Genomic DNA, 11,162 nt, shown 5'->3' on the forward strand with positions numbered 1-11,162 from the left:
TTGATAAGCTGGAGAAGAAGCAACGATATCGCTCTCCCCTGCGGGGACGCCATCGATCACGCTCCTCTCCCTCGCGTTCACCACCGAGGAGGACCCGTCGGCGTTCACCGTCCTCCTCACGCTCCCCACCTAAAAGGTCCCGCCGTCAGAGATCCTATTCACGCTCTCCACCACGAAAGAGCAAGAAGAATCGGAGACCTGAGGCCGCAGAGATCGAGAGTCCCTCTCCCGATCAAGAAGACCGAAGACTCTCCAAGAAGGACCGAGAACCCCGCGAACGTTCCCCCACCTGGGATAATCGCCGGAATCTAGGAAAAACTTCGGGAAATCCCCGGCGAAACGCTCGCTCAACCTCTCCGAGCGCAAGCGACGAGGAAGATTTCCGCAGCCCCTTGTCGGAAAACATCCGAAAGGCTCGCCTCCCACGAGGGATGGAAAAACCACCAACCTTTGATCTGTACGACGGGACTACCGACCCTGACGACCACATCAGGAACATTGAAGCCGTTATGGAGTACCACGTCGTCCACGGGTCCATCAAGTGTCGGATCTTCCCGACCACTCTCAGGAAAGGGGCGATGACCTGGTACAGAAATCTTCCTCCCAACTCCATCCAGTCCTGGGCCGAACTCAAGGAGCTCTTCCTGAGCCATTTCACTGCTTCTCGTCGACAGCCAAAGTCTGAAGCAAACCTCGAGGCTGTGATCCAAGGTACCAACGAACCTCTCCGAGACTACCTCGACAGGTTCAACAAAGAGGCCGTCCAAGTGCAGACGACCGACTACATGAAGAGGTACCTCCTCGAGAGAGGACTCGTCCCCGGAAGTGAATTCAAGAAGGCCATAAAGATAGAGAAAATGCGTTCTATGAACACCATCCTTAAAAGGGCCCAAGCTTTCATTGCTTTCGAGGAGGGCGAAGCGGCTGCCGTTAAAGCCTCCAGGGGAAATGATGCTGCTCGAAGCTCGAGCCAAGACCACTCAACTGTGCGCTGAGCAAATGAGAAAAGGAAGGACGACAGGTCCCACGATGCCAAAGAGCGCAGAGGACCAGCCGGACGATTCAGCGACTATACCCCTCTGAACGCCTCACGCGAGAAGATCCTGGCCGAGTGCAAGAGCACCGAGTTCAAGAAATCCAACATCAGGCCCCCAAAATCAAATCCCACCAGGCCGAGGACTGACAAATCCAAATACTGCAAGTATCAAAAGAGCCACAGGCATCTGACTGACGAATGCGTACATCTCAAAGATGCCATCGAGACGCTGATCAAAGAATGTCACCTTTCGAAATACACAAGGAAAGGAGATCCGCCTAGAAGGAACGACCGCCGGAACTCCGACGAGAGTAACTCACCGGACGATAGGCCGCTGCAAGTAGCACTGTCCGTCACCCGACTAGAGGACTTCAAACCCTCGGTTGAGGTGACGTCCGCCCTCAGCGTTTGGGAGGGATTCTCGACGGCAATGCTCATATCTAATGGCGGGGACCCCGGCTCCCTCACGATCAGCTCGGTGAAAAGAAAGTTCGACGAATTGATCAGCGCCAGTTCAGACCTCGGCCCGACCCTGCGGAAATTCAAAGGGAAATCGGACCCGATCACTTTCTACTTGGAAGAACTGCCTGGCGGAGCTCCGAACGCCACGATCCCCCTACTCATACGGGCAAGGATGGCGAATTTCGACGTCCGCCGGATTCTGGTCGACGAGGGAAGCTCGATCGACATCATGTACTCTCACCTCTTTCAGACCCTCCAGCTGGACGACTCGCACCTCACTCCATATGTGGGTTCCGACCTCCAAGGGTTCAACGGGACAACCACCAAGCCGTGGGGTTACGTCGAACTGCTCGTCACCTTCAGAGAAGGCGAAGCTTCCAGACAGGTCAAGACAAGGTTTCTGGTGATCGACTGCAAAACCCTCTACAACTGCATCATTGGGCGCCCTACTCTGGCCGAACTCACTGCCGTCCCCTCGACCGTGCACCTGAAAATGAAGTTCTACACGAGGAGGGGACGAGTGGCCACCATCAACGCCGATATCGAAGCTTCCAGAAGGATATCCGACGCATCAATGAAGGGGTTGCAGCTAATCACCCTCCCTCCAGCTCCAACAAGAAGCCAAGGGCCGAAGACAAATCTCCTCCGGAAGATCAGCGACCACCGACAAACGTCAGCTCGGTCGACCTCGATGCTCGGTTCACAGAAGAAGAGCTGAAGAATGGCGAAGAACCACAGCCGAGGACAACTCACCCGATCCGACCCATCTCGGACGGGGATTTCGAGCTCGTTCCTCTGGGTGACAACCCCGACAAAGCTGTGAAGATCGGCAAGGACATCCCAGATACACCAAGGAAGCAGCTCGTGGCCTGCCTAAAGGCCAACGCCGACTTGTTCGCCTGGAGTGCAACAGAGATGCCCGGACTCGACCCTGAGGTCGCCTGCCACACCCTCTCCATTGATCCGGCCGCAAGAGCAGTAGTTCAACGTAGGCGTCGGCAGTCTGCCGAGAAAGCTGTAAAAGATCTCCTAGAGGCAAATTTTATTTCCGAGGCCAAGTATTCAACTTGGCTCTCAAACGTTGTACTAGTCAAAAAATCTAATGGAAAATGGAGAATGTGTATTGATTATACTGATGTTAACCGGGCATGTCCCAAAGATGCATATCCACTGCCTAACATTGACAGGCTGGTCGACAATTCGGCCGGCTATAAATTATTATCTTTCATGGATGCTTATTCAGGTTACAACCAAATCCCCATGGCGAGGAGCGACAAACAGAGCACGACATTCATGACCGATTTGGGCAATTACTACTACAACGTAATGCCCTTCGAACTCAAGAACGCCGGAGCCACCTATCAGCGAATGATGAACAGGGTATTTCGAGGAGAGATCGGCGACACCCTCGAGGTCTACATGGACGATATGATCGTCAAATCTCGAGAAGACACCGATCACACCACGCACCTCGAGCGAGTGTTCGAGCAGGCCCAGTCCTGCAAGATGCGCTTCATCCCAGAGAAATGCACCTTCGACGTCCGGGCGGGCAAATTCCTCGGTTTCTACTTGACCGAAAGAAGAATAGAAGCCAACCCAGACAAATGCCGAGCATTCTCGGAGTTCCCAACTCCTAGCAATAAGAAATCCATCCAAGTCCTAAACGGAATGCTCACGGCACTCTCCCGCTTCGTCGCGAAATCCGCCCAACACGCTCTTCCATTCTTTAAATTACTACGCAAGGAGGCAGCCTTCGAATGGTCCGAGGAATGCGAGCAAGCGCTATCCCACCTCAAACAAGTCCTCCTGGAGCCGCCCGTCCTTTCCCGACCGGATAACGACGAAGTACTCTACCTTTACCTCGCCGTCTCCCACGAAGCAGTCAGCGCAGCCTTGATCCGAGAAGTTGAAGACGGGCAGAAACCCGTGTACTTCACCAGCAAAGCCCTACAAGGGCCCGAGGTGCAATATCAGCAAATCGAAAAAGTAGCACTGGCGCTAATAACGGCCGCCAGAAGACTGAGGTACTACTTCCTCGCCCATACCATCCTCGTAAGGACCGACCAGCCTATCAAACAACTCCTATGTCGACCAGATATGGCCGGAAGAATGCTAAAATGGTCCCTGAAACTATCTGAGTTCGACATCCAATACGAGAGTAGGAAAGCACTAAAAGCCCAAGCACTCGCCGACTTCGTCGCTGAAATGACCTCGATCACCACCTCCCCCCCTCCAGCCGAGCACAAATGAAATGGACCATATACGATGACGGTGCCTCCAGCAGCTCGGGGAGCGGGGCCGGCATCATCCTGGAAAATGATTAAGGGCTCATCATCGAAGTGTCCTTGGTTTTGTCTTTCCCTACGTCGAACAACCAAGCCGAATACGAAGCCTTCCTGGCAAGCCTACGACAAGCCGAAGACATGGGCGCTCAGGAGGTGAAGATCTACACCGACTCTCAACTCGTCGCATCCCAGGTCAACGGTGAGTACCAAGCCAAGAACGACGTGTTCGTCGAATACCTCGCCCTCGTCAAAGATAAGATGAAAAAGTTCGCAAGAGCTGAAGTAGAGCATATCCCTCGGGAACACAATACCCGAGCAGGCGTCTTATCCAAACTCGCGGGCACGAGAAAGAAAGGTGGAAACAAATCGGTGATCCAGGAAAACCTGCCAAGGCCGAGCGTAGATAAGAGCACGTCCCACTTGCCAGTGCTCGCCATAGGCGACGATCATTGCTGGATGACCCCTGTCTACAACTTCCTCACGAAGGATGAACTTCCCGCCGACAAGAAGGAAGCTTCAACAATCAAAAGACGTGCCTGCCTATACACTGTCCTCGAAAACAAGTTATACCGACGAGGATTCTCCACCCCCTCCTTAAATGTGTCGACGCTTCGCAGGCGCTCGAGATACTGCAGGAGCTGCACGAGGGGATCAGCGGCCAACACCTCGGCGGACGATCATTGGCGAGAAAGGCCCTAAGGGCCGGATATTATTTGCCGACCATGCAGCAGGACGCCAAGGAGCATGCCCAAAAATGCGACAAATGTCAACTCCACACTGACATGCACTTGGCTCCCCTAAACGAGCTCAAGTCGTTATCGTCACCCTGGCCCTTCTCCACCTGGGGGATGGATCTCCTCGGGCCATTCCCAGTCGGGTCATACCAAAACAGTATCTGGTGGTCGCTGTTAGAACAAGATTTGTTATGATCAATATTCTTAGTTTTGATGATAACAAGGATATGAATTTTGTGTGAGATAATGTGGTACTCTAATACATTGCAATTTCCCTTTCAGGAAATATATAAAGAGTATGCACAAATCAGCGCTCAGAAGCTCTGTCTCAGAATGTTCAGCATGCAACATCAGAATATGGTCTGGCAAGACATCAGAAGATGGTCAAGGCAGAATCAGAACATGGGTCTATGGAAGCATCAGAAGAACTTGAGTTCAGAAGCAGAAGCACTGAAGTTCTCATGGTATCACGCTCAGAAGCACTTCAAGGTCAGAAGACAAGAAGATGCTATGCACCAAGCTGTTTGACTCTGATGATATTCAAACATTGTATACACAAACATCAGATCAGAAGAAAGTACAAGTGGCAGGCTACGCTGACTGACAAAAGGAACGTTGGAAGCTATTAAAGGCAACGTCAGTAGACACAGCGTGAACAAGGCTCGAGGTAGTTGACAAAAGCGTGAAACATTAAATGCAATGCTGTACGGAATATGCAAAGCATTAAATGCTCCCAACGGTCATCTTCTCAAGTGCCTATAAATATGAAGTTCTGATGAGAAGCAAGGTTACTAATACTGAACGAACTTATTCTGAAAAACTTGCTGAAACGCTGTTCAACTCAAAGCTCAAAAACTTCATCTTCATCAAAGCTCACTACATTGCTGTTGTAATATATTAGTGAGATTAAGCTTAAATGTTGAGAGAAATATCACTGTTGTGATTATAGCTTTTCAGAAGCATTGTAAAACTCTTATTTGATTACATTAATTTGTAAGCAACTAGAGTGATCAAGTGTTGATCAGAATACTCTAGGAAGTCTTAGCTTGAGTCTAAGCAGTTGTAATTAGAGTGATCACGTGGTGGTCAGGATACTCTAAGAAAGTCTTAGCTTGTGTCTAAGCATTTGTTCCTTGAGTGATCAGGTTGTGATCAGGATACTCTAGAAGACTTAGTCGCAGACTAAGTGGAAAACCATTGTAATCTGTTGCGATTAGTGGATTAAATCCTCAGGTGAGGTAAATCACTCCGTGGGGGTGGACTGGAGTAGTTTAGTTAACAACGAACCAGGATAAAAATAACTGTGCAATTTGTTTTTATCGTTCAAGTTTTTAGACTACACTTATTCAAACCCCCCTTTCTAAGTGTTTTTCTATCCTTCAATTGGCATCAGAGCGCCGGTTCTAAGGTGCAAGCACTTAACCGTGTTTAGAAAAGATTCAGGAAGAGAAAAACGCTTCAGTAAAAGATGCCTGGTGAAATTCCAACAGATCCACCTGCATCTACATCTGGCTTTGCTGAGCAATACAATGGTAACAATGGTTATACTAGACCACCAGTATTTGATGGTGAAAATTTTGAATACTGGAAAGATAAACTGGAAAGTTACTTTCTTGGTCTAGATGGTGAACTATGGGATCTTCTGATGGATGGTTACAAACATCTAGTGAAAGCTAGTGGAGTAAGGCTTACAAGGCAAGAAATGAATGATGATCAGAAGAAGCTTTTCAAGAATCATCATAAATCTAGAACTGTTTTGCTGAATGCTATCTCTCATGCTGAGTATGAGAAGATATCTAACAGGGAAACGACCTATGATATATATGAGTCATTGAAAATGACCCATGAGGGAAATGCTCAAGTCAAGGAGACTAAAGCTCTTGCTCTAATCCAGAAATATGAAGCCTTCAAGATGGAGGATGATGAAAACATTGAGAAGATGTTCTCAAGATTTCAAACGCTAACTGCTAGATTAAGAGTTTTGGATAAAGGCTACACCAAGGCTGATCATGTAAAAAAGATTATCAGAAGCTTACCCAGAAGATGGGGTCCAATGGTGACTGCATTCAAGATTGCCAAGAATCTGAATGAAGTTTCGTTGGAAGAGCTTATCAGTGCCTTGAGAAGCCATGAAATAGAGCTGGACGCAAACGAGCCTCAAAAGAAAGGTAAGTCTATTGCATTAAAATCTAATGTTAAAAAATGCACTAACGCTTTTCAGGCTAGAGAAGAAGATCCTGAAGAATCAGAATCTGAAGAAGAAGATAAACTGTCCATGATCTCCAGAAGGGTAAACCAACTCTGGAAGAGCAAGCAAAGGAAGTTTAGAGGCTTCAGAAGTTCAAAGAGATTTGAACGAGGAGAATCTTCTAGAGACAGAAGATCTGACAAGAAGAAGGTTGTCTGCTATGAGTGCATTGAGCCTGGACATTACAAGAACGAGTGTTCAAAACTTCAGAAGGAGAATCCCAAGAAGAAGTTTCATAAGAAGAAAGGTCTTATGGCAACATGGGATGATTCTGAATCAGAATCAGAATCAGACTCTGAAGGAGAAAAAGCCAACTTCGCGCTGATGGCTACAGAAGATGATGGATCAGAATCTACATCAGAATCAGATTCTGAAGAGGTATTTTCTGAACTATCTAGAGAAGAGTTAGTTTCCAGTTTAACAGAACTTCTGGAACTCAAGGCTCATCTTAGTATCAAATACAAGAAGCTGAAAAAGCAGTTTGAATTTGAAACTAAGAAGCTGGAATTGGAAAATTCTGAAATGAAGGAAAAAGTTTTAAATCTATCCAAAGATAGTGGATCTCCTTCTGAAACAGAAAAATCCATTCCTAGCATGAATCATATTCTGAAAGAATATGACTCGAGCTTCAGAAAGTTCTTATCTAGAAGTATTGGCAGAAGTCAACTTGCTTCTATGATATATGCTGTGTCAGGAAACAAAAGAGCTGGCATTGGTTATGAGGGTGAAATCCCATACAAGCTTGAATCTGTGGATGATATGAAAATATCATACAAGTCTCTGTATAACCAATTTAAATTTGGCCACTCCCATGATATTAGGCACACAACACATGCTCAAAGCTTTCACATAACACACACCAAGAAGCATGTGACAAAACCTAAGAAATATCATGGAACTCAGAACATAAACAATCATTCTGTTCCTCCTATTTCATATAATGCTAAACCCAAGTTCAATCAGAACTTGAGGAAAACTAACAAGAAAGGACCCAAGAAGATGTGGGTACCTAAGGAAAAGATTATTCCTATTGCAGATATCCTTGGTTGCAAAGAAGGAAAAGCACAACATGTCATGGTACCTGGACTTTGGATGCTCGCGACACATGACAGGAATAAGATCTATGTTCCAAGACCTGGTGCTTAAATCTGCTGGAGAAGTGAAGTTTAGAGGAGATCAGAAGGGCAAAATTATTGGCTCAGGAACTATAAAGTCTGGTAACTCTCCTTCTATTTCTAATGTTCTTCTAGTAGATGGATTAGCTCATAACTTATTGTCCATAAGTCAATTAAGTGACAATGGTTATGACATAATCTTTAATCAAAAGTCTTGCAAGGCTGTAAGTCAGAAGGATGGCTCAATCTTATTTACAGGCAAGAGAAAGAACAACATTTATAAGGCAGATCTTCAGGATCTTAAGAATCAGAAGGTGACTTGTCTTATGTCTGTTTCTGAAGAGCAATGGGTCTGGCACATAAGATTAGGACATGCTAGTTTGAGAAAGATTTCTCAGATTAACAAACTAAATCTTGTCAGAGGACTCCCTAATCTGAAATACAAATCAGATGCTCTTTGTGAAGCATGTCAGAAGGGCAAGTTCTCCAAACCTGCATTCAAGTCTAAGAATGTTGTCTCTTCCTCAAGGCCGTTAGAACTTTTGCACATTGATCTGTTTGGCCCAGTCAAAACAGCATCTGTCAAAGGGAAGAAATATGGATTAGTCATCGTTGATGATTATAGCCGCTGGACATGGGTAAAGTTCTTGAAACACAAGGATGAGTCTCATTCAGTGTTCTTTGAATTCTGCACTCAGACCCAAACTGAGAAGGAGTGTAAAATCATAAAGGTCAGAAGTGATCATGGTGGTGAATTTGAGAAAAAATTCTTTGAGGAGTTCTTCAAAGAAATGGTATTGACCATGATTTCTCTTGTCCTAGAACTCCACAACAAAATGGAGTTGTAGAACAAAATAATAGGACTCTACAAGAAATGGCCAGAACCATGATCAACGAAACCAATATGGCTAAGCACTTCTGGGCAGAAGCAATAAACACTGCATGTTATATTCAGAATAGAATCTCTATAAGACCTATTCTAAATAAGACTCCTTATGAATTGTGGAAGAACAGAAAGCCCAACATTTCATATTTTCAACCTTTTGGATGTGTTTGTTTTATTCTGAACACTAAAGATCATCTTGGTAAGTTTGATTCTAAGGCACAAAAATGTTTCCTTCTTGGATATTCTGAACGCTCTAAAGGCTACAGAGTATACAATACTGAAACATTGATTGTAGAAGAATCAATTAATATCAGGTTTGATGATAAGCTTGGTCTTGAAAAGCCAAAGCAGTTTGAAAATTTTGCAGATATTGATATTGATATCTCAGAAGTTGAAGAACCAAGAAGAAAAGTTTCAGAAGCTGAAAACCAAAGCAGCAAAGAATCAGAAGATCAAGTTGCTGCATCCTTGGAAAATATGAGAATTTCTGAAGAACCAACTATCAGAAGATCATCTAGACTCACATCTGCTCACTCAGAAGATGTCATTATTGGAAAGAAAGATGATCCTATCAGAACAAGAGCATTCCTCAAGAACAATGCTGAATGTCAATTAGGTCTGGTTTCTCTGATCGAGCCAACTTCTGTTGATCAAGCTCTAGAAGATATAGACTGGATAATTGCCATGCAAGAAGAGTTAAATCAGTTTACAAGGAATGATGTTTGGGATCTTGTTCCAAGACCTAAAGGATTCAATATTATAGGAACAAAATGGGTTTTCAGAAACAAGCTGAGTGAGAAAGGTGAAGTGGTAAGAAACAAAGCCAGACTGGTGGCTCAGGGTTATAGTCAGCAAGAAGGGATTGACTATACAGAAACCTTTGCACCAGTGGCCAGGTTAGAATCTATTCGTCTGTTAATTTCTTTTGCCACTCAACACAACATCACTCTTTATCAGATGGATGTTAAGAGTGCCTTCTTAAATGGTTACATAGATGAAGAAGTTTATGTCCATCAACCTCCTGGTTTTGAAGACTCCATGTCTCCAAATCATGTTTTTAAATTAAAGAAATCACTATACGGATTGAAACAAGCTCCTAGAGCTTGGTATGAACGTTTGAGTTCTTTCCTTCTGGAAAATGGTTTCACTAGAGGAAAAGTGGACACTACTCTCTTCTGTAAAACATTTAAAAAGGATATTTTAATTTGTCAAATATATGTTGATGATATTATCTTTGGAACATCTAATTCTACACTTGGAAAGGAGTTTGCTGAGTCTATGCAGGCTGAGTTTGAGATGAGCATGATGGGTGAACTCAAGTATTTCCTTGGGATTCAAATCAATCAAACATCAGAAGGAACGTATGTTCATCAAACCAAGTATGTGAAAGAACTTCTGAAGAAGTTTAATCTTTCTGACTGCAAAGAAGCCAAAACTCCTATGCATCCAACATGCATACTAGGTAAGGATGAGGTAAGTAAGAAGGTAGATCAGAAGTTGTACAGAGGTATGATTGGATCTCTTCTATATTTAACTGCTTCTAGACCTGACATTCTGTTTAGTGTTTGTTTGTGTGCTAGATTCCAATCAGATCCTAGAGAATCTCACTTAACTGCTGTTAAGAGAATTCTAAGGTATTTGAAAGGTACTACTAATGTTGGTTTAGTCTACAGAATATCTGAAGAATACAACTTAGTAGGATTCTGTGATGCTGACTATGCTGGAGATAGAATTGAAAGGAAGAGTACTTATGGAAGTTGTCAATTTCTTGGAAGTCACCTAATCTTCTGGTACAGCAAGAAGCAAGCAACCATTGCTCTTTCAACAACAGAAGCAGAATATGTTGTTGCTGCTGGTTGTAGCACACAAATGCTCTGGATGAAAAGTCAGTTAGAAGATTATCAAATATTTGAGAATAACATTCCTATCTTCTGTGATAATACTTCTGCTATATGTTTATCTAAGAATCCTATCTTATATTCAAAAGCTAAACACATTGAGATTAAACATCATTTCATAAGGGACTATGTTCAGAAGGGTGTTTTATCTTTAAACTTTGTGGATACAGACCATCAGTGGGCTGATATCTTTACAAAACCCCTGGCTGAAGATAGGTTTAAGTTCATTCTGAAGAATATCAGTATGGATTTATGCCCAGAATGAGAAGATGAGAAAATCTTATGTATGGCTATCTTCTGAAATGAGATTGGATTAATGTTTTATAAGAAGTTCTGATCTTAAATCAATTAGAAGTAGTGACTCGTTTATTACTAACGTTTCATTGTCTAAGTTGATTCAAAATATCTTTTAAAGTAAATACAGTTGTATCTAGCTTTCCAGATGGTAACACGTGTCTACCCTATTTGGACAAGCATGCGTGCAGTTGAGGAGGCGCC

Source organism: Vicia villosa, linkage group LG1, assembly GCF_029867415.1.
Source record: "Vicia villosa cultivar HV-30 ecotype Madison, WI linkage group LG1, Vvil1.0, whole genome shotgun sequence".
Lineage (NCBI taxonomy): Eukaryota > Viridiplantae > Streptophyta > Magnoliopsida > Fabales > Fabaceae > Vicia > Vicia villosa.